This window comes from Sycon ciliatum, chromosome 4 (genome assembly GCF_964019385.1).
Source record: "Sycon ciliatum chromosome 4, ocSycCili1.1, whole genome shotgun sequence".
Classification (NCBI taxonomy): domain Eukaryota; kingdom Metazoa; phylum Porifera; class Calcarea; order Leucosolenida; family Sycettidae; genus Sycon; species Sycon ciliatum.
The window spans coordinates 14647905-14667217 of record NC_088646.1 but is presented as its reverse complement, the minus strand read 5'-3'; the positions used below and the strand labels follow the sequence as shown (position 1 = coordinate 14667217).

Here is a 19313-nt window from a genome sequence, read left to right as displayed (position 1 = left end):
GGTGATGATAGCGATGCTACAGCAGAAGCCATATCAGCTTGTGCTGGGATTGCACCATTCAACAGCTTGCAAGGCTGAAGAATTGACCGCTACACCACACAGCTACACACACACACACACACACACACACACACACACACACACACACACACACACACACACACACACACACACACACACACACACACACACACACACACACACACACACACACACACACACACACACACACACACACACACACACACACACACACACACACACACACACACACACACACACACACACACACACACACACACACACACACACACACACACACACACACACACACACACACACACACACACACACACACACACACACACACACACACACACACACACACACACACACACACACACACACACACACACACACACACACACACACACACACACACACACACACACACACACACACACACACACACACACACACACACACACACACACACACACACACAGACACACACACACACACACACAGACATGCGCACAAGCCCACTGCTATGACATAACGACGACCATGATCCACGCACAACAAGCAAGATAGCAGCAGCAGCAAGCAGCAACAAGCGGCAACAAGCAGCACACTCGGAAAATTATTTTTTTCAGACACATGCAAAATTGAACGTTGACCGTTGATGTCCTCTGCATCACTGTAGATGTTTGCAGCAGTAATAGCGTGCGTTACAGTGGCCCACAGTTCAGTCCGATGCACTTCTGAAGGCAAAGAAAAAGATCACACAAATACAGTGGAACATAGATTATCCCCACATCAACTATCCGCAAGATCAAGTATCGGAATGGCAGCCGGAAGGCCGATTACCCGGAATGGCAGGTCATCCAAAAATTCCAAAAAATATAAACAATAAAAAGATGACAACGCAGTACTTGATTTCACCAATGCACTCGTGTAGTCTGTACATATACCAGGTAAGTGTGTGCTGCTAGCATGCCCGTCGTCAATGCATGGTAGTACGTATGTAGGACTCAGTATAGAGTCCATGCACTATATGATGTCCAGCACCCTATATAGAGTCCATTGGTCCAAAATCCACTATACAGAGTCCAGGAGTCCACTCAGTTTTGATCAGTTTCATCCTGCCGCGCAATCCCCTATAAGGAGTACACTTTTTCTACAAGTCCCCTATTCACGGTCCAGGGGTCCAGTTTATCCAGTCACGCCGTCCTGTGTGTTGTGCCCGAAACTGAAGAGAACAAACACCTTTTCAGTTTTGCTTGCCTGGTGGCAGCGCATTCCTTTCTTCACTTCAGCCATGGCTGCCAGTTCTGCTGTGCAGTTGCTGACAGTAATCTGTCTCGAGGTAACCAAGGAGGATAAGGAGACGTTCAAAATCAAATCTGGAAAGCGTCTTGTGGTTCTCTGAAGACGTTTCATCAGTGCGCGGGATGAAAGCAGAAATTGCAGAACGAGAAAAGTTCAGCACAGTTCAAATCTGACGAGTCAGGTACACTGCCACTCTCTTTCGTTCGACGCCACAAGGATCCCCTGTTTGGCTGGCCATTGCTGCCAGTAAGGCGTTTGAACGGTTTCATCAGAGCGAGGGATGAAAGCAGAAAGCGGAGAACGAGAAAAGTTCAGCACAGTTCCAATCTGACGAGTCAGATACACTGACACTCTCTTTCGTTCGACGCCACAAGGATACCCTGTTTGACTGGACAAGAGCTGCCTGTACCACCGTGTCAAAAGGCTGTCCAACTACATGGCAGGACGATGACTGAGGTAAGGAAGCTTTTACTCGTTTCGATTCGTCTGCTATTCTGTCGTTATGCTTGAATTTTTTTCCATTTTCAAGGATCGTATCGCGTTTGTTTGATGTTGCTTGAATGAATGCCCTAAAAGTAATCAACCACTTCGTAATAGTCCTCAAGGACTGCAAGGACTTGCATCAATCGTATACGATCGTCTAGCTATCATCAATTATTATTTTATTTCATGAGAAATGTATTTTTATCCCTGTGATAATTATGTGAACTCCACGACACTCTTCCTCTACTTGGCTCTAGTATGATGTCAAGTACAATGGGATCCACAAACGCAGTGCCAGTGTACCGTAGTAGTAGTAGTAGGAGGATTTCTCGTATGCCGATGACAAGAAAAAGCTTCTCAAGCTAATACATGTACTCGTATTCCATGAAGTAACCGTTTTGATGTCACAAACATGACATTGTGTCAGTGAAACTGCCTCGTGACAACAAATCATTGCATTTCCATCTTGGGGAAGACTGACTGACGGCAACGCTGTACAGATTGTTCAAATCATCTCATTTCAATTTAGTTGCAGTGAAGTGAAACACTGTGTACACTACATGTATGGTGGTGTGTCTGTGCATCTTGAGTGTGCACAAACGATCTTACTGTAAGACATGTTATTATAACGAGTCGCAAATTTAACGATTGTCCAAAATTCATAGGTTAACGAGAAGATATGTTAACGATCTTGCAGTATTCTGCCATATCCACACACAGCATAATATGAATCAGTACGGCCTCAACGGATCTTATTATAACGAAGAAATGTCATCCGTTAAAACGGTAGATTTGCTTCCTCGTAATATTATACATGTCTTACAGTATTCCTCGTATTACTAATAGATTATTGTCCCCACCGTCACCTGTTCACAGGTCTTTGAGTGGATGGATTTTCATTGAGCATTACATTCGTTGAGAACTTGGTAGTTGTGTGCTTCCATGCATCATTACGGTAATACGCGTATCCTTGTGCTATCTATTTGTTGCAGGTGTGCTGATCTTCAGAAGATTGCGGAACTGAGTGCTGCTGAACATTCGCATGGCCATGAGCAATGGTGAAGCTTGCTATTGCACTCTCAGCATGTCCTAGTATTATGCTGACTACTGCACTATGTTACTCTCTTACGCTACTACACGTATGTAAACGTGCGCGCATCCGCCCATGTATGCATTCGTTTCGTATAATTATTTGTTATCCCTCTTGACTTTACGTGTAAATGGGTGGACGTTTGCATGGCTGTTGGAGTTGCGTGTGTATTGTGTCTCTACTCTTTTTTTGGTGTTTTCCTGGCGTTGTATAAGTTTGTGTGTGTGTGTGTGTGTGTGTTTGTGTGTGTGCGCGTGCACAATAATTTGAAAACAAATAATTAATCCTTGGCTCTCCATTATTCTCTTTCGATTCTTGGTTTTTTTCTAGGTATTTTCTTGGCGTTGTGTGGGTATGTGCATGTGTGTGTGTGCGTGCACAATAATTTGGCAACACTACATGATTGAGATATTGTAATTTGCAGTGTCTGCGAAAAGACCACTTGATTTGAGGATGGTGTTTGTAGGGTTTTTCATGTAATGAAGTGGCTGCAGTGGCGCCTCAATACTTATTTTTTATCTTGAGAAGTGAATGATGTAAAGGATTAAAGGGAGAGGCCGTTTTTTGGTTAATATTCACTGCTTACAGCAGATCCTTTGTCTAATTTCGAACTCTGGATAGGGGATGCCTAATTGGCTGGACTTTATACAGGGAGTGTTGTCCACATAAAGACTCCTTATAGTTGATTTCAAAGTTTGGACTCCATACAGTTGATTTTGGACCAATGGACTCTATATAGGGGTGAAGCCAATTGGCTGGACTCTATACAGGGAGTGATGTCCATCTAAACTTTGAGCTCACAGTTGATTCCATGTTTGGACTCTGTACAGTGGATTTTGGACCAATGGACTCTATATAGGGGTTGGACATCATATAGGGGCTGGACGCTCTACTGAGTCCAACACGTATTTTCGATGATGAATCTGTATCACACGCATGCACATGGTCATTCTATGAGCCCTATGCTACAAACTTATTTGTACATGGTCATTCTATGAGCCCTATGCTACAAACTTATTTGTACATGGTCATTTTTTGAGCCCTATGCTACAAGCTTATTTGTACATGGTCATTCTATGAGCCCTATGCTACAAGCTTATTTGTACATGGTCATTCTATGAGCCCTATGCTACAAGCTTATTTGTACATGGTCATTCTATGAGCCCTATGCTACAAGCTTATTTGTCACTCCTTCATTATACGAACATTTCCCCCATCTGAGCCCCTTCTGAACAATGTCTGCCCAGAAGGGTTTTGATGCGATTGACGTTATGTATCTAATATTGACTGAGTACGAGGTCAATATAGGAAATAAAGGCCGAGTAAAAGACCGAGGCGAAGCCGAGGTCTTTTACAAGGTTTTTATTTCCTATACTGACCAAGTACGAAGTCAATATTAGATTTATCACGACAAACAGTCCGTATTTCAAATTCCAGAACAATAACCTCATGAATCCCGGTTTTATGATTGCACAACCGTTGCACCACCACCTACCCATGCAGTGACAATGCTGCACTAGGCACCGTTAAACTGCGCAACCCCTAAGCAGTCAAATATAAGCAGTCAATATAGCCCTAAGGAGTGAAATATGCAGGAATGTTTGACTGCTTAGGTATGGCAAAAATCTATGTGAGTCAATACTAAGGGAGTGATAAACCACAAGATGATAATTTGACATGTTCTTGCAGCCTCACACCCCCCCCCCCCCCCTCGGCCCTGTTCTACCGTAAACTACAGTCAATAGATCACCATCCCTGCTGTGTCGCCTACCAGCTCTTTTACAGTCAGACCAAGCACTGTACCGCATACACCGTGGCTGTACAATCATACAAGTGACACAACTTTTGTTTGTCACCACTTGACCAAGTAACTACATGTGAGTACGAGTGCAAAGGAGTAATTTGGCAATTACCGGCAAAGTGCTCAATGCTGCACAAACTGCAGAGCGTTTCACACGAAAAAAGGAAGAAGAGAAATAGGTGCAGTTTGGATTTGTCGTAACTCAAAGTATCAGTTCTGCTGCTTCTTCTCCGTGATGTGCACAGTTACACCTTCTCTCCCCCCTCTGCATAGAGGTGACATAACTCACATCCTTTTTTAGGCGCTACACTCTGTATAACGCCACGGCACGCGCCCTTACTTCACAGAGCACAATGCAATGGCGCGCTACCTTCTGCTGCGTCTTCTCCCTGATGTGCTAGTTGCACCTTCTCTCTCTCTGCCCCCCCCCTTCTGCATACTAGGTGACATAATTCGCATTTTTTTGGCGCTACACTTTGCGTATATATACTGCTCTTGTGTGGCTTTCACGGTATTCATTGTTATTACCTGACGATGGCCAAGTGCCGAAACGTTGTAGAAATAACAGAACTGGTTCGGATGTGCAGCGCTATGGGAATGGGTGCGTCCACCCAAATTCCTTTCAAAGTATCATGCAACTGCAATCATCAGACAACTGATAATAAGAACTTAAGACTAATCATTATGAATAAGATCATGGTTGAACTCGGATGGTGAGCCAATTTAATTCTGGAAAAAGGAGAAGGAGAAAATGTTACGAGCTATGACTACTGTCCATCAACGTAACCAGATCATACACAGTCAGCGAGTGCGACAAAGTGGCACAAAACTGACAAGGAATACTAAGGCATTCGGCGTCAGATCGCCGAATGCCTCAGTACTCCATGTCAGTTTTGTGCCATTTTGTCGTACTCGCCGACTGTATAAGATCTGGTTACGTTGGTGGACAGTTAATCATAACTCATAAGCTCTTGTCCTTCTCCGTTTTTACCATAATAAGATCATGCGTGATACTTGGCACTTAGATTGACGTTACTCTACACGATTCAACGAATGAAGGTCAATATCACACAGACGTTATGGATGATGTGAGGGATAAGTAATGGAACAATGTTGGCACTGACGTATGCCAAACCAGTCATGGTTGTGATGGATAAATATAATATTAGCACTGATATTTGCCAAAACCAGTCGTGACTGTGCCGGGTACTGTCCTTGCGCGGCAGCTGCGACTGGCTGCTACTTGTTCCACTATGTCACTCTAGGTGTGAAGTGTTTTATGTAATATTTGACACTAGTTCGTTTCTTTTGCTCAGGCTCTTCGGGTTGTTGGCATTGTTCAGTATACAGTCAGACGTCGCATAACTTATTTATTTTACCAGTTGGGTTTGGGAATAATAGTAAAAAATTAAAAATAAACTGAAAATGTCGCAGTAATGTAGTTAGTGTGTATTAGCATCCACCGATCACACTGCCAGTAATGTAGTTAGTGTGTGTAAGCATCCACCGATCACACTGCCAGTAATGTAGTTAGTGTGTGTTAGCATCCACCGATCACACTGCCAGTAATGTAGTTAGTGTGTGTTAGCATCCACCGATCACACTGCCAGTAATGTAGTTAGTGTGTATTAGCATCCACCGATCACACTGCCAGTAATGTAGTTAGTGTGTGTTAGCATCCACCGATCACACTGCCATATTTGCATCTGCCACGCACCGCTGCATCAGTGCATTGCGCACTGCACTCACACTGCCAGCGCATAGATTTGGGCACGCTTAGCCTGACGTCACACAACTGCTTCCTTTGGACTTTTGCTCACTGCACTCACACTGCCAGCGCATGGATTTGGGCGCGCTTAGCCTGACGTCACACAACTGCTTCCTTTGAACTTTCTTTTTCTTTCTTGCTGTTGGCTTCACTTCAAAGTCTAATTAGTGGTGACGTTTAGCTTGTGCCAGCATCAAATTTCACCCTCCATCCCTCCCATCTTATCATCTTGCTAATGGTACTAGCGACATTTAGCTCTATCGCTCCTAACTGGCCATTTGCATTTGCTTCGCTAGTTGTGGCTCTTCACGAGCCAGTTGTTGCCAATTGCATTGGCTTTGCCTTGCAACCCCATTGTGGCACAATATGGGTTTATTGCGGCTCCTCGTGAGCCAGTTGCTGCCAGGGGCCTGGCATTGCTTTCCAGCTCTGTGAGCTTTTGCATTACAAGACCAGTTACTCGAAACAGCACACTATCTCCAAAACAATTCCTTGTTGTAAATGAAAAGGCGACGAGGAGACAATAACTTTATTAATGCGATTAATAGTATAAGTGAAGCGGACATTACAAAATGATGAATGAATGTCGTTGGGTGCAGAGGACGGGATGGAAGCGGAGGAGGATGAGGAAGGTGAGAGCAGTGATGAAGAGAGTGAGTTGGACAACCAAGATGAAGATGACCGGACTGAAGGTGAGACCACAACGAAAGGGTCAGCCATTAAGAAACACCTCTTGTCTAGTAGCCAATGCCGCTCAGTGTATGATGATTCATGCTTCACTGTTTTGTGTCGTGCTCGTAGGTTTCGTGAACTTAAGGTATTAGAAGCTGTTTTCATCCGTAAACACAATCCTAATCTATGCATTCAGAAAGAAAATGTCACAAAACTGAGACTCTTCACCTAGCATTCACACACGTATTCATTCGCATACACCTACACCTCACAGTTCCTCACTCTATCACATTCACCTGCTTCCACGCCTTCATTTCACTCACCTTTTGTAGTAGCTCACACCGTCAGAACACTCTCACATCTTTTCTTCTAATTTCTTTCGTCTTCTCTCCCACTTTAGTTTTTTTTCACACCTCACCTTGTATACTTCCCACTATCCATTAACCTATAAGTAGTTTGTTTCTCCGTATAGCCTCTATTGTGAGACGATTTTCCCTGATGATAGTCTCAAGAAAATCGATTAGGAACAACCATTTTAGATACATGTATTCTCATTCATCATTTTGTAATGTCCGCTTCACTTATACTATTAATCGCATTAATAAAATTCCTTGTTGCCTTGGGCTGAGTATGAGTGTGTGAGGGATATGGTGCTAACATCTGTTTTCCACAAAAATATCCGGATAGGTGAGGGAACCGGATAATCGAACACACATACTGTATGTATGCATGGCACATGCTGTAAATCGGTAACCAATGATCTTCTTCCGGATGGCGAGGGATCCGGATAAAAGAGGACCGGATAAGCGAGGTCTGACTGTAGTAAGCTTCTCGATTCTGCATAGGTTGCACCTTTTCGACTTGTTGGAATACGCCTGTGTCCTTGTGTGAACATGCCACCGAACAGAGAATGGTGTCCCCACATGCTTCAGGTCCACACATGATTTGACCGTTCAGTCTTGTTCTGATACCGTTCGTGGCGGAAACTCATTGGTTCTTAAAGGGAGGCTCGGTGAGCCCAATGTACTCTCTGTCGTCATTTCCTGTTGTTTGGTGCACTATTGATCTCGACAGGCAATCACCATCAAGGGGGCACTGTGCGGCGCTACGGCAGGCAGGTACATTTCTTGGCAGGGGGTTGTGGGTGGTTTGTAGTCGCTGTGAGAACTCGTTTGTTACTGGCACTGATAATGCCTCGTACGTTTTGCATGCAGCTATAACTGACCTGGACTGTGTTCCTGTTGAATACTTTATTGAGTGGTGAGCCTTTCTGGAAGTGTTTATCAATAAGACATAAGAATTTTCGCCTATGTTTGTACGTTTTTGCTGAACGGAGGGTTGAACCACGTTATGTTGCGCTGATGGTTTCTCCTCTTCTGGTTTCGCCCTTCTTTCCGTTTTCTTTCATATTCAACCTCCTCCTCAGATCCATTGGCGTGGAGGGCCTTATCGTAGAGAGGGGCAGCCAGATTAAAAGTCTCGTTGTCGTGTGACAGATCTGTCACCCGGCGACTTATAGCAGCGGGGAGTTGTCCTATGATGTTGGGCGGATTTTTGGACTTGGAGTGAATGTAGATAGGGTTATCATTGAGCTTTCTGCACGGGCAGTGTTGACCAGTATTCAAGTTGAGAGTTACATCTAGATAGATGACTATCTTTCGGTTTTTATCGATCGTAATGCGCAGCCCCAACACATTAAATGTTTGAATCAATATTTTCCTAGTGCAATCTGCCTCACTCCCGGTGTTGTTGCGCAATACTACAAATCCGTCGTTACGATACAGACCGATGTCCTCCTTCTTCAAATCCTGCGTCAGCTTGTGTGGCGCGAAACTGCCAATTAGCTCGCACAGCTCTGCACCTTCGTAACACCCCAATCTGCATCAAATAGCTGGAAGAGAGACGGTAACGGGCTATTTGATGTTACGATGGGGTGTTACGAAGGTGCAGAGCTGTGCGAGCTAATTGGCAGTTCCGCGCCACACAAGCTGACGCAGGATTTGAAGAAGGAGGACATCAGCCTGTATCGTGACGATGGATTTGTAGTATTGCGCCACAACACCGGGAGTGAGGCAGATTGCACTAGGAAAATATTGATTCAAACATTTAATGTGTTGGGGCTGCGCATTACGATCGATATAAACCGAAAGATAGTCATCTATCTAGATGTGACTCTCAACTTGAATACTGGTCAACACTACATGTACAGAAAGCCCAATGATCACCCTGTATACATTCACTCCAAGTCCAATAATCCGCCCAAAATCATAGGACAACTCCCCGCTGCTATAAGTCGCCGGGTGACAGATCTGTCACACGACAACGAGACTTTTAATCTGGGTGCCCCTCTCTACGAAAAGGCCCTCCACGCCAATGGATCTGAAGAGGAGGTTGAATATGAAAGAAAACGGAAAAAGGGCGAAACCAGAAGAGGAGAAACCATCAGCGCAACATCACGTGGTTCAACTTACAAACACGGGCGGAAATTTCTTATGTCTTACTGATAAACACTTCCCGAAAGGCTCACCACTCAATAAAGTATTCAACAGGAACACAGCCAAGGTCAGTTATAGCTGCATGCAAAACGTAAAAGGCATTATCAGTGCCAATAACAAACGAGTTCTCACAGCGATTACAAGCCACCCACAACCCCCTGCCAAGACATGTACCTGCCTGCCGTAGCGCCGCACAGTGCCCCCTTGATGGTGATTGTCTGTCGAGATCAATAGTGTACCAAGCAACAGGTAATAACGACAGAAAGTACTTGGAACTCACCGAGCCTCCCTTGAAAGGCCGGTACAATAACCATACAATGAGTTTCCGCAACGAACGGTATCAGAACAAGACTAACCTGTCAAATCATGTATGGATCCTGAAGCAGGCGAGGACACCATTCTCTGTTCGGTGGCTTTTTCACACAAGGACACAGGCGTATTCCAACAAGTGGAAAAGGTACAACCTATGCAGAATCATAGAGAAGCTTACTATACCAGACAAATACAATGCCAACAACCCGAAGAGCCTGAGCAAAAGAAACGAACTAGTGTCAAATATTACATAAAACACTTCACACCTAGAGTGACATAGTGGAATAAGTAGCAGCCAGTCGTAGCTGCCGCGCAAGGACAGTACCCGGCACAGTCATGACTGGTTTTGGCATACTTCAGTGCTAATATTTATATTTATCCATCACAACCATGACTAGTTTGACATTATTATGTCAGTGCCAACATTATTCCATTACTTATCCCTCACATCATCCATAACATCTCTGTGATATTGGCCTTCATTCGTTGAATCGCGTAGAGTAATGACAATCTAAGCGCCAATTATCACGCATGATCTTTTTCATAATGTTTAGTCTGATGATTGCAGTGGCATGAAACTTTGAGTTATGACAAATCCAAACTGGACCTATTTCTCTTTTTTTCATGTAAGTAGGAGTGTTCAAGCAGCGTGACGTCAGCACTTCCACAGTATATTACTAGTATGACATTTGCCGGGCTCACACTGAATGAAATGGCCGCGTTATTCTTGAGAACCTCGTTTGAAGCACCATTGACAATACAGTCGTCCCTCTCTAATCCGGCACTTGTTTATCCGGAACCCTTGCCAACCGGCGCACTTTCTGACGAAACCGATTTTTTCGTTCAATTCCTACATCTTAATCCGGCACTTGAATTCCGCCTCCGGCAGTGACTTTTTGAAACGAATCGCTCAAACTGCACGTAGTTTGATTTCATAATCCGGCAGTCGTAAATCGCGTACCGTACAGGTGCACTCCTTGCCAGGCCTACAATGTAGGCCAGGCTAGGCTTGTCCAGGAGACAACGGCAGTCTACCATACTTTCTTATTTTAGCAAGGAGTGGTGTCCTGCCAATATTCAGGTGTGTGTGTGTGTCTGTGTGCGTGTGTGTGCAAGAGTACATGTGAACATGTTCTCTGTTTTACTTTATCACTTTATCTCTGTGTATATTCCCGGAGAACAATTGAGAATATAAAGCCGTGCACCAAATACTTGGGTCGACACGGAAAAACCCTGCGTTTTGACGTACATATGATACATGCATGCAATTGGGTAGGGCCGGGTCAGAGAGCCGGATTTCTTAATCCAGCACCCTCGTTAATCCAGCAGAAAACGCTGTAGCAAAAGGTGCCGGATTAGAGAGGGACGACTGTATCACTATTTTGTGATGGGACATGTGACATGCGATACTCGCGACAAAGAAATTCTCGTTGTGTATAGTCACATGCAGTCGCAAGGCCACTGCCACAGTAGTTGACTAAAGTGCAACTTTTGCGACTTCCTGCGTGATCTACAGGAATAAGCCTCACACAGCATTACAGTATACGGATGAATGTACAGTTGGCCTTGGCGAAATCCGCTTTTTTACACTTCGGTGCCATATATGCATGAGCATGTGTATGAGTATGAGGACATGTGTATGAGTATGAGGTACAGGCGCACCGTATGGTATGTAGCTAGAGTACCGTATGTAGCTAGAGTACCGTATGTAGCTAGAGTACCGTACATAGCTAGCCTTAGCAGTGCAGACATGACCATGGAAGTACCGTACATAGCTAGCCTGAGCAGTGCAGACATGACCATGAAAGAGTACGTAGCTAGCCTGAGCAGTGCAGACATGACCATGGAAGAGTACGTAGCTAGCCTGAGCAGTGCAGACATGACCATGAAAGAGTTTATACTACGCACATGCACACCAGTACTTGTACAACTAAAGCGCGATGCACAATATCACTTCTTTTCTCACTCACACGTCAGTACTGCACACATACTCACACACACACTCTCTCTCTCTCTCACATACACACACACACACACTCACACACACTCATCACAGAATAACAACTGCGGGGGGACAGCCACAGCAAGGACACTAAAGCATAGCAGTAGAGTCACACAGCTAGCACTTGAGACACCTGCAGCAGATTGGGCAGGGATTCCTGAATGTAAGCCTTCATAGCATCACTTCTCCATCCTCCCTGTCGCTGAATGAGCCTATCTGGTACTCCTGCTGCAGCAGCCGTGGATGCACCTCCCGATCTCAAACTGTGTAAACCATACTCATCTGGGTTTACGCCGATACGCTTCAGAGCTTCACGCACTAACTCTCTTGCTCTGCTGTAGGATAGCGAGTGCTTGATGGCGGTCCTGCCCTTTACACGAGCTATACGCCCGAACAGCTTGACATGACCTTGGTGCCCTCCTTTTTCAATCAGATGCTCCACTAGCGATACCGGGCACAGGTCACTCTCCCACCGGCTGATGAACACCCAGCTACCTTGCCTCAGTTGGTCGTTCTTGCGAACTTGCAGGAAGACCGCCATATGTGATGACTTGATGGCTACCTCATCCACGAAGATGTTGGCCAAATCATCCCACCTCATCATACCGGCATAACCCAGTACTATGAGGGTTAGGGTCTGCAGGTCTTGCAGTGATGAGCTTGACAGTTCCCGATGGAGGCGCTCCAGAAGTGGTTTTGATAATGGCAATTTTCTATCCTTCGGTCGAGCCAGAGAGCGCTTGGCTGCCTGCATCACATTCTTCACCACTCCGTTAGAGCATGGGTCCGAGTATCCCTGGATATCATGTTTCCATGACAAGGCGCACACGGCTGAGACCAATGGGCTGACAGTTTTGGCATCTTGCATGATGTAGACCAGATATAGGGCTACGTGAAATGGGTCTGCTGGCAGATGAGGCACCTTCTGACGCTCTGCCCATTTGCTCCATCTACAGAAAGCAGAGTCGTACTTCTTCACAGTTCTTGGTGCCCGACTCATATTCATAATGGATGGCAGACATTGTTCCAGCGCCTTCATGTCCTCTGAGAGGTTGTCCTTGGCTGGTTCTGAACAGAGAATAGAATGGTTTCTGTCAATGCTTCCTAGCTGGCTATGTCAGAGCAGTCGACTCGTCAGCTTCCTTCTTCCCCCAGGGGGATGTCGTCGCTATACCTGGCGATCTTCCACCACTCCTGCCATTCACTCGCACCCACAGCTTTCCACTGCCAGGCAGTTGCTTACGTGCTCAGAGCACAATCACCTCCCCACAGTGGGGACATCCTGCAGCAGGACCTCGCAGACACTGCATGCACGCATTCTCGCTCATCACCACATGCTCCACAAACAGACATCTTTCCGTCAGAGAAAAACTCCAGCGGCCGGCGAATTTCAGCATCCCTCTTCTAACAAACACAGTTTGTCACTGTACAAATGCGTAGTGCATACACGTCACAAGGACTCACACTGCCCCCAAAGAAATTGTATGGACAAGTACCCTCCAGGAAGGTATCATGAGACTTTGGCAGGCTGATTGCCTCCTTAACGAAATCTGCCCACTTTGGGCCGCAACGCAACTTTGGCCACCATGGCGCCGATTGCCATTCTGGAACAACCAAAGTACCGTGGCATTTTGACACGATCAACATATCTACCACACGCCCTATCAAGTACATTGGTGGTACCAGCCAAACTCTTTCTCCGCTCCAATTCACAGTGAATGCATCAATACCCGAGCACCCCGGGTTCCACCACCTTGAGCAGAATCTACTCATTTGCTTTGTTCTGCTGCTTGCAAAGCAATCAATGCTGTGAGGGCCCCACATCGAATCAAGCCAATCGAACAATTTGGGATTTAACTGCCAGTCATCCGTATCAGACAGCTTTGAAAGGTAATCGGCCAGCTCATTTTCTTCGCGAGGCACCCATTCTGCCAGCAACTGAATACCATGCACGGCGCACAGCTTGTGAATCTCCAGTGCTTCGCTCTGCAAATGAGATTTTGAACTGCCTACTTGTATTATGTGCACGGCTGCCTGGTTATCGCTTCTGTGAATGCAAACGCCACCTTCAATCTCTTTCGACAGCGAACTCAGAACCAACAAAATAGCTCGCAGCTCACGCCATGTGGAGCTGGCACCAGCCTGCACAATTTCTTTGGTCCATTCCCCTTTAGCTAATTCAGTTCCTTTTGATGTAACTGAGAAACCTCCCCAGCCAGAGTCGCTCGCGTCGGACCACGAGAGCACTGTCACCCTGGGGTCTTTTTTCCAAAAAGGTTGACCGTGGCATTGACTAAACGAGCCAGACCAAAACTCCAGATCTTGAAGCGCCATTTGAGACCAGCTGAGTTTTGCATGCCACGACTCACGGTTCATAATCAGTGCATAAAATGACCTCGTCCTCAACCTGCACACGGGGCCCAATGCCAGCGACATAGATAGCAAATACCCCGTAAGCCTGGCCAATTGTCTGGCAGTTGGATATTCGACCTGTGACAGCTTTTCTACAAACGTCTTCAGCTTTTCCACCCGTCCCTTAGTGACCCGTATGATCCCTTCCCTCATGTCGACTTCCATGCCAAGCATTTCTACCGTCTGTGAGGGCTCCCAGTGGCACTTATTTTCGTTTGGAACAAATCCGGCCTGAACTAGATCTGATTTCAATCTTTTCGCTACTGCCTGTGCACCCTCAACTGTAGAGTGCCCACCCGACCCGTCATCCATGTAAAGCTGGCATCTGATGCCGTCCCTCCGCCAGTGTCTTAGTAAGACACGGGTTACCTTCGTGAAAATGTATGGGGCAGTGGATAAACCGAAGGGGAGAACACGGAAAACGAACCACCTGCGATCACCCCCCTTCCCCACCCAGGAGAAACCTAAGTACTTCCAATACGCCTTCGCAATTTCAATATGATGGTACCCACTCTTCAAATCGAACGTAACCAAATAATCTCCCTGAGAGTACACATTTGCCACGACCTTCATGTCCTCGAGCTTGAACTTAAAGTTTTGCAAATGCTTGTTTACATACCTCAAGTCCACAATGAGTCGTAGCTTCTTGCCGTTGTTCACAACGCCTAACGGACTGGTGACTACAACATCCTCCCTTTTTACTTCTTGAATGCAACCCTGGTTCAGCAGACTTTCCACCGAGTCACAAACAAACTCGGCATTCTCGCATGCACTGCGGTGGTTTGCAAATTCTCTTGCACGCGGGACCTCTATGAAGGGCAGTGCGTATCCATGCAGTACTATGGTTTGAATAAACCTAGATGCCCCCATCATGCGCCAAAATTGCATACATTTAGCTAGGCTACCTACTTGAACATCTTGAACACCAACTTCACGCACATCCCACCCACCATCAGCCTCCATCAAATAAGAATCAACATCTCTTTCTTCATCGGAATGAATTGGTGCAACAACAGCAGGCTTATTTTCTAGCAGCGGGGGCAGAGATGGTCTGGGTGCAGAATCTGACGAAGTGGTCAGCGCTGCCGCAGCGGTGGCACACAGGCCTGGGGGGTCTGGGGGGAACTGCTGGGGCAGGGGTTGCTGTGACGCCCGGCGTGAAGGGGATTGGGGAATTGCCCCAGCTCCTGGACGAGGTGGCTGGGGCACTGCCACGAAAGGGCTGCCTAACGTTAACAGTGGGGGCTCTTTGCTTCGTGCTTTGAATCGCAGCGATTAGCTTTTTTGACTTTTCGGAGGACGACAGGATGTCGACCAGCTCACCCCCCTCTTGAAACCTGCTGGCCGCCTCGTGGCCATGCACATCCGCCACCACCAACCATTCTTGTCTAGCAGACAGCAACGACTCACCTCTTCTGAGCCTCTTAGAGAGACTTCGGCCACCCTTCAGCTTCCGCAGGTCCCGCCTGGTCTTCTTGAGTTGGCGTTGCAGCTGCTCATTCAGGCCGTGCTGCACTTCATAAGACCTTGTCTTCCACTTTCGCGCTGACATCGAGGTGGAGGATCTTCGCGACTTCTTCGATTTTTTGAATTTTTTGGTTTTTCTTTTCCGGCGGGAGTCATCCGACGAGTCAGACGAATCTGATGACGAGGACGATGAAGAAGATGATGACGAAGAAGATGAAGACGACGACGACACAGAAACATTACGGCGTTTACGCTTGGACGAGGACGACTCATTTCCCCGTTCCAGCTGTCCCTCGAGGAGCCTGATTCTCAGGGCGCTCTCTTCCTTTTCCGCCTCAAACTTCTCCCTCATTGCATTGAGCTCCACGGTCAGCTGCGCTGCCGAGGGGGCCTTGGATTTTTTCCTTGGAGGTACCAGCTGCGCTGCCGAGGGGGCCTTGGATTTCCTTGGAGGCATAACGGAAAGGCAGGTAGATCTACGACTGACGAAATCAAGGGAGTCCAGAAAAAGGCAACCAGCTTGCAAAGCAAGAAAACAAAAGATGAGGGACTGCGGCGTACCAGTACGCCCAAAACTGTTGGACCTCGGTCCCAGACCTGTTCGTTCGAAAAGAACAACATTTCTTGTTTATTTCGTAAAACTCAGCCAACAAGAAATGAAAACTTCTCTGATGTGATGATTGTCAAGCGAAAGTCTTTTCATATCGCGTAAAACAGTCTTCGATGCACAATGCATAGCACATTGCAGCGAAATCCAGGAGCGCACGCACAGTCCAAAACTGTACGCGAGCCGCAGAACTTGTGTCACGTGTGCCTGCCGTGAAAAAGTGACGCGCATCGCTCGTCGGCGAAGTTGAACTGGGCTCAATTTCCCGCGATGCAACCTTTCACGGAGCTGCGACAGCCTGCAATGCAAAGTTTTGCAGAAAAATAACTCTTGATCACATGGCTCGTCGCTCATCACGTCGCAGAAGTGATATTGTGCATCGCGCTTAACATGGCGTCAATATGGTCGAGGGCCGCATCGGTACTGGGTGCCTCACGTCGCAGAAGTGATATTGTGCATCGCGCCGCTTAACATGGCGTCAACATGGTCGAGGGCCGCATCGGTACTGGGTGCCAAATATGCATTTCATGTTGAATTTCACCGAGCGCAACAGCAGTAAACACACCGACTATTGACAACATTGGAAGTATCGCAACTACACTTGACGGGGCATGGAATAACTGAATGTTGCCTACAAGACTAGAAGAGTATGTCAAAGCTATTATCCGACTTACTCTTCGAACGCTCCGTGAAGGGTAATAAAAGTGCAGCTTGTCTCTTCCACGCAGTACGCATGTGCTGGGGCTTGCGTGTCCGCAACTCTGCTCTGTGTCCGATCCTCAGCCGGATGCCGACGCCCATTGCATCACAGTGAGTGGTTGCAATAGCAATAGTGTGTTGCACTTGCCCACAGTGGGTGGTTGCAATAGCGATAGTGTGTTGCACTTGTCCACTGTCTAGTTTGATGCACGTCTGCAGAGAAAGTTGAAAATGAACACATACACACTGTGAATTCAGCATGTTCTTGTGGCCTCCAAATCGCTGTCCCGGACAGAGAGTGCATTTCAAAAAAATACGAGTAGACAAGAAGTGTTTCACACCTTTTCGGCTGGGTCTTCTTTTGGGCTGAAACGATTATACCGAATACTCGGTAATTACTCGTTGGAAAAGATATCGAACGAGTATTTTAGTTGCTATCGGCTTATCGGCTTGAAAAAAGTACACTATTGACGGCGAGAGGTAATATTTCTACCGTGCATGCATTCATTGTCCCATCGAAAAGCATTGTGACGTATGCCGGTACACCTGATACACTGAACTGCGCGGCGTTGAGCTTGCAGTGCGGGTCAAACACTGCAACAGACTCCAGTTCACGCGTGCCATGCAGTGTATGCAGCACAGGTGGTGACCAGGTAACCGTAGCAGCAAGAAAAACGTTTTTTTAATGGGAATGAATATCATCGACTCGCCTTTTGAAAATTGTAGTTTTTCCCTTGTTACAACTGCATTGTAGTGGAATCACTGTTTCTCGAACACTCACCTTTGCCAAGGTGTTCTCCAGCGAACCGAGGACTGGATTGTTGATGAATTTTTGAGTGTGGTATGGAGAAACATACTTCTGTTCGAGCGAAGAAAAAAACGCGTTCTACTGACAGAGCAGGATGGGCTATCTCTTCGCTCACCTCGAGTAGGAAAACTCATCGATATTCCAACTCGGTCACCCTGCAGGCGCGGCTACTGAATTGGACTAGAGAACTTCGACTTCTGCAGCATCGGACAAGTGCTGCAACTAAAAATTACTTGTCGAATTTGGTTTACTTGGCAAGTCCACCAGTCGCCCACGTTTGTCTCATCGCACGGGACTCAGAAATTCGCCGACCTGGATCTCGACTGGGTAGCGGCAGTTGGTCATTGCAGTTCGAAAGACGAACAATGAAACAGTATTGCTGTAACTCAGAGATTCACGTACGGGCGATCGCCAGCCTCATAACACGGTTGGCTAGTGCTAAGTAATGAAAATCAATAGTTGCAGGAATATTTTATTGATCTCTCCCTCTACAAAAACCTAAGTACTAGTATACTATGCCCTACACCCAGATGTATACCGTAAAATCCGCTGCAAACGCCCACCCCATTCTAGCAAGATCTGCTGGCGTGTCCACACTGACCCCATGCACGGTCACCCCTACTGTACGAAAGGACTTCTCACACCGTAGCGCGAAGAGCGCTTTGCTACGGTAAACTATGTCCACTTTCCTGGTTCAAAATCCCATTCGGTACTAGCTTCGAGCTAGCTAGTAGCGATGATGTTGGTTGTTTTATTTCGCAAATTCTGCCGAAAAGCAAAATAGCGAAAAACAGAGTATTTTCAGGAACCAAATACACCTCTGACGGTGTTTCAAGCCATTTCCAAATCACGCAGCGCGCAAAGGCAAGGGTTTTTCTCGACCACTTCAGAGTTTTCGACAAGTTAGCAGCGACTTTATAGGAGTAGCTTCTGTGACATCCCCCCCCCCCCCCCCTGTAAAGTGTTCAACTTACAACTGCAATACCGCGAACGGTCAAGTTGTTGACTGACGCTTCGTCAGAAGCGCGACATAGCACTGCAGAAATTTCGTGATTTGCAAACCAGATGGATTCTATGGCATAACCATATGGAGAACGAACTAATACCAAAGACAACTCGTTTTTTTCGAATGAAAGGAAATCTCGACGAAGTTTTCTTTGCAGCAAGAGAATGACAATCGCTTTTGCAGAAAAAATAAATAAATTATCGTATCCGTTCCCGAAGGGAACTCACGACGGCCGCTAACACCCGATGAACCCGAGCGCTTTTGCAGAGCCTCCTGGTAAGACATAGGCAGTTTGTAGGCATTACAGTCGTTCTCGTACGCATTCGACCTCCATGCCAGCTTTCTACAACTAGATTGAC

General features: G+C 46.5%; 1 long non-coding RNA gene across 1 annotated transcript in view; it reads right to left on the bottom strand.

Annotated features, from left to right (window-relative positions):
* Positions 1–421: 421 nt before the first annotated feature.
* LOC135813628 (uncharacterized) overlaps positions 422–19313 on the bottom strand; it is a 21690-nt gene continuing 2798 nt past the window's right edge. The window contains exons 2-3 of the long non-coding RNA XR_010553054.1: positions 17116–17353; positions 422–764 (exon numbers count right to left, since the gene is read on the bottom strand). This is a non-coding gene — a long non-coding RNA (uncharacterized LOC135813628). The remainder of the gene's footprint in view (positions 765–17115; positions 17354–19313) is intronic.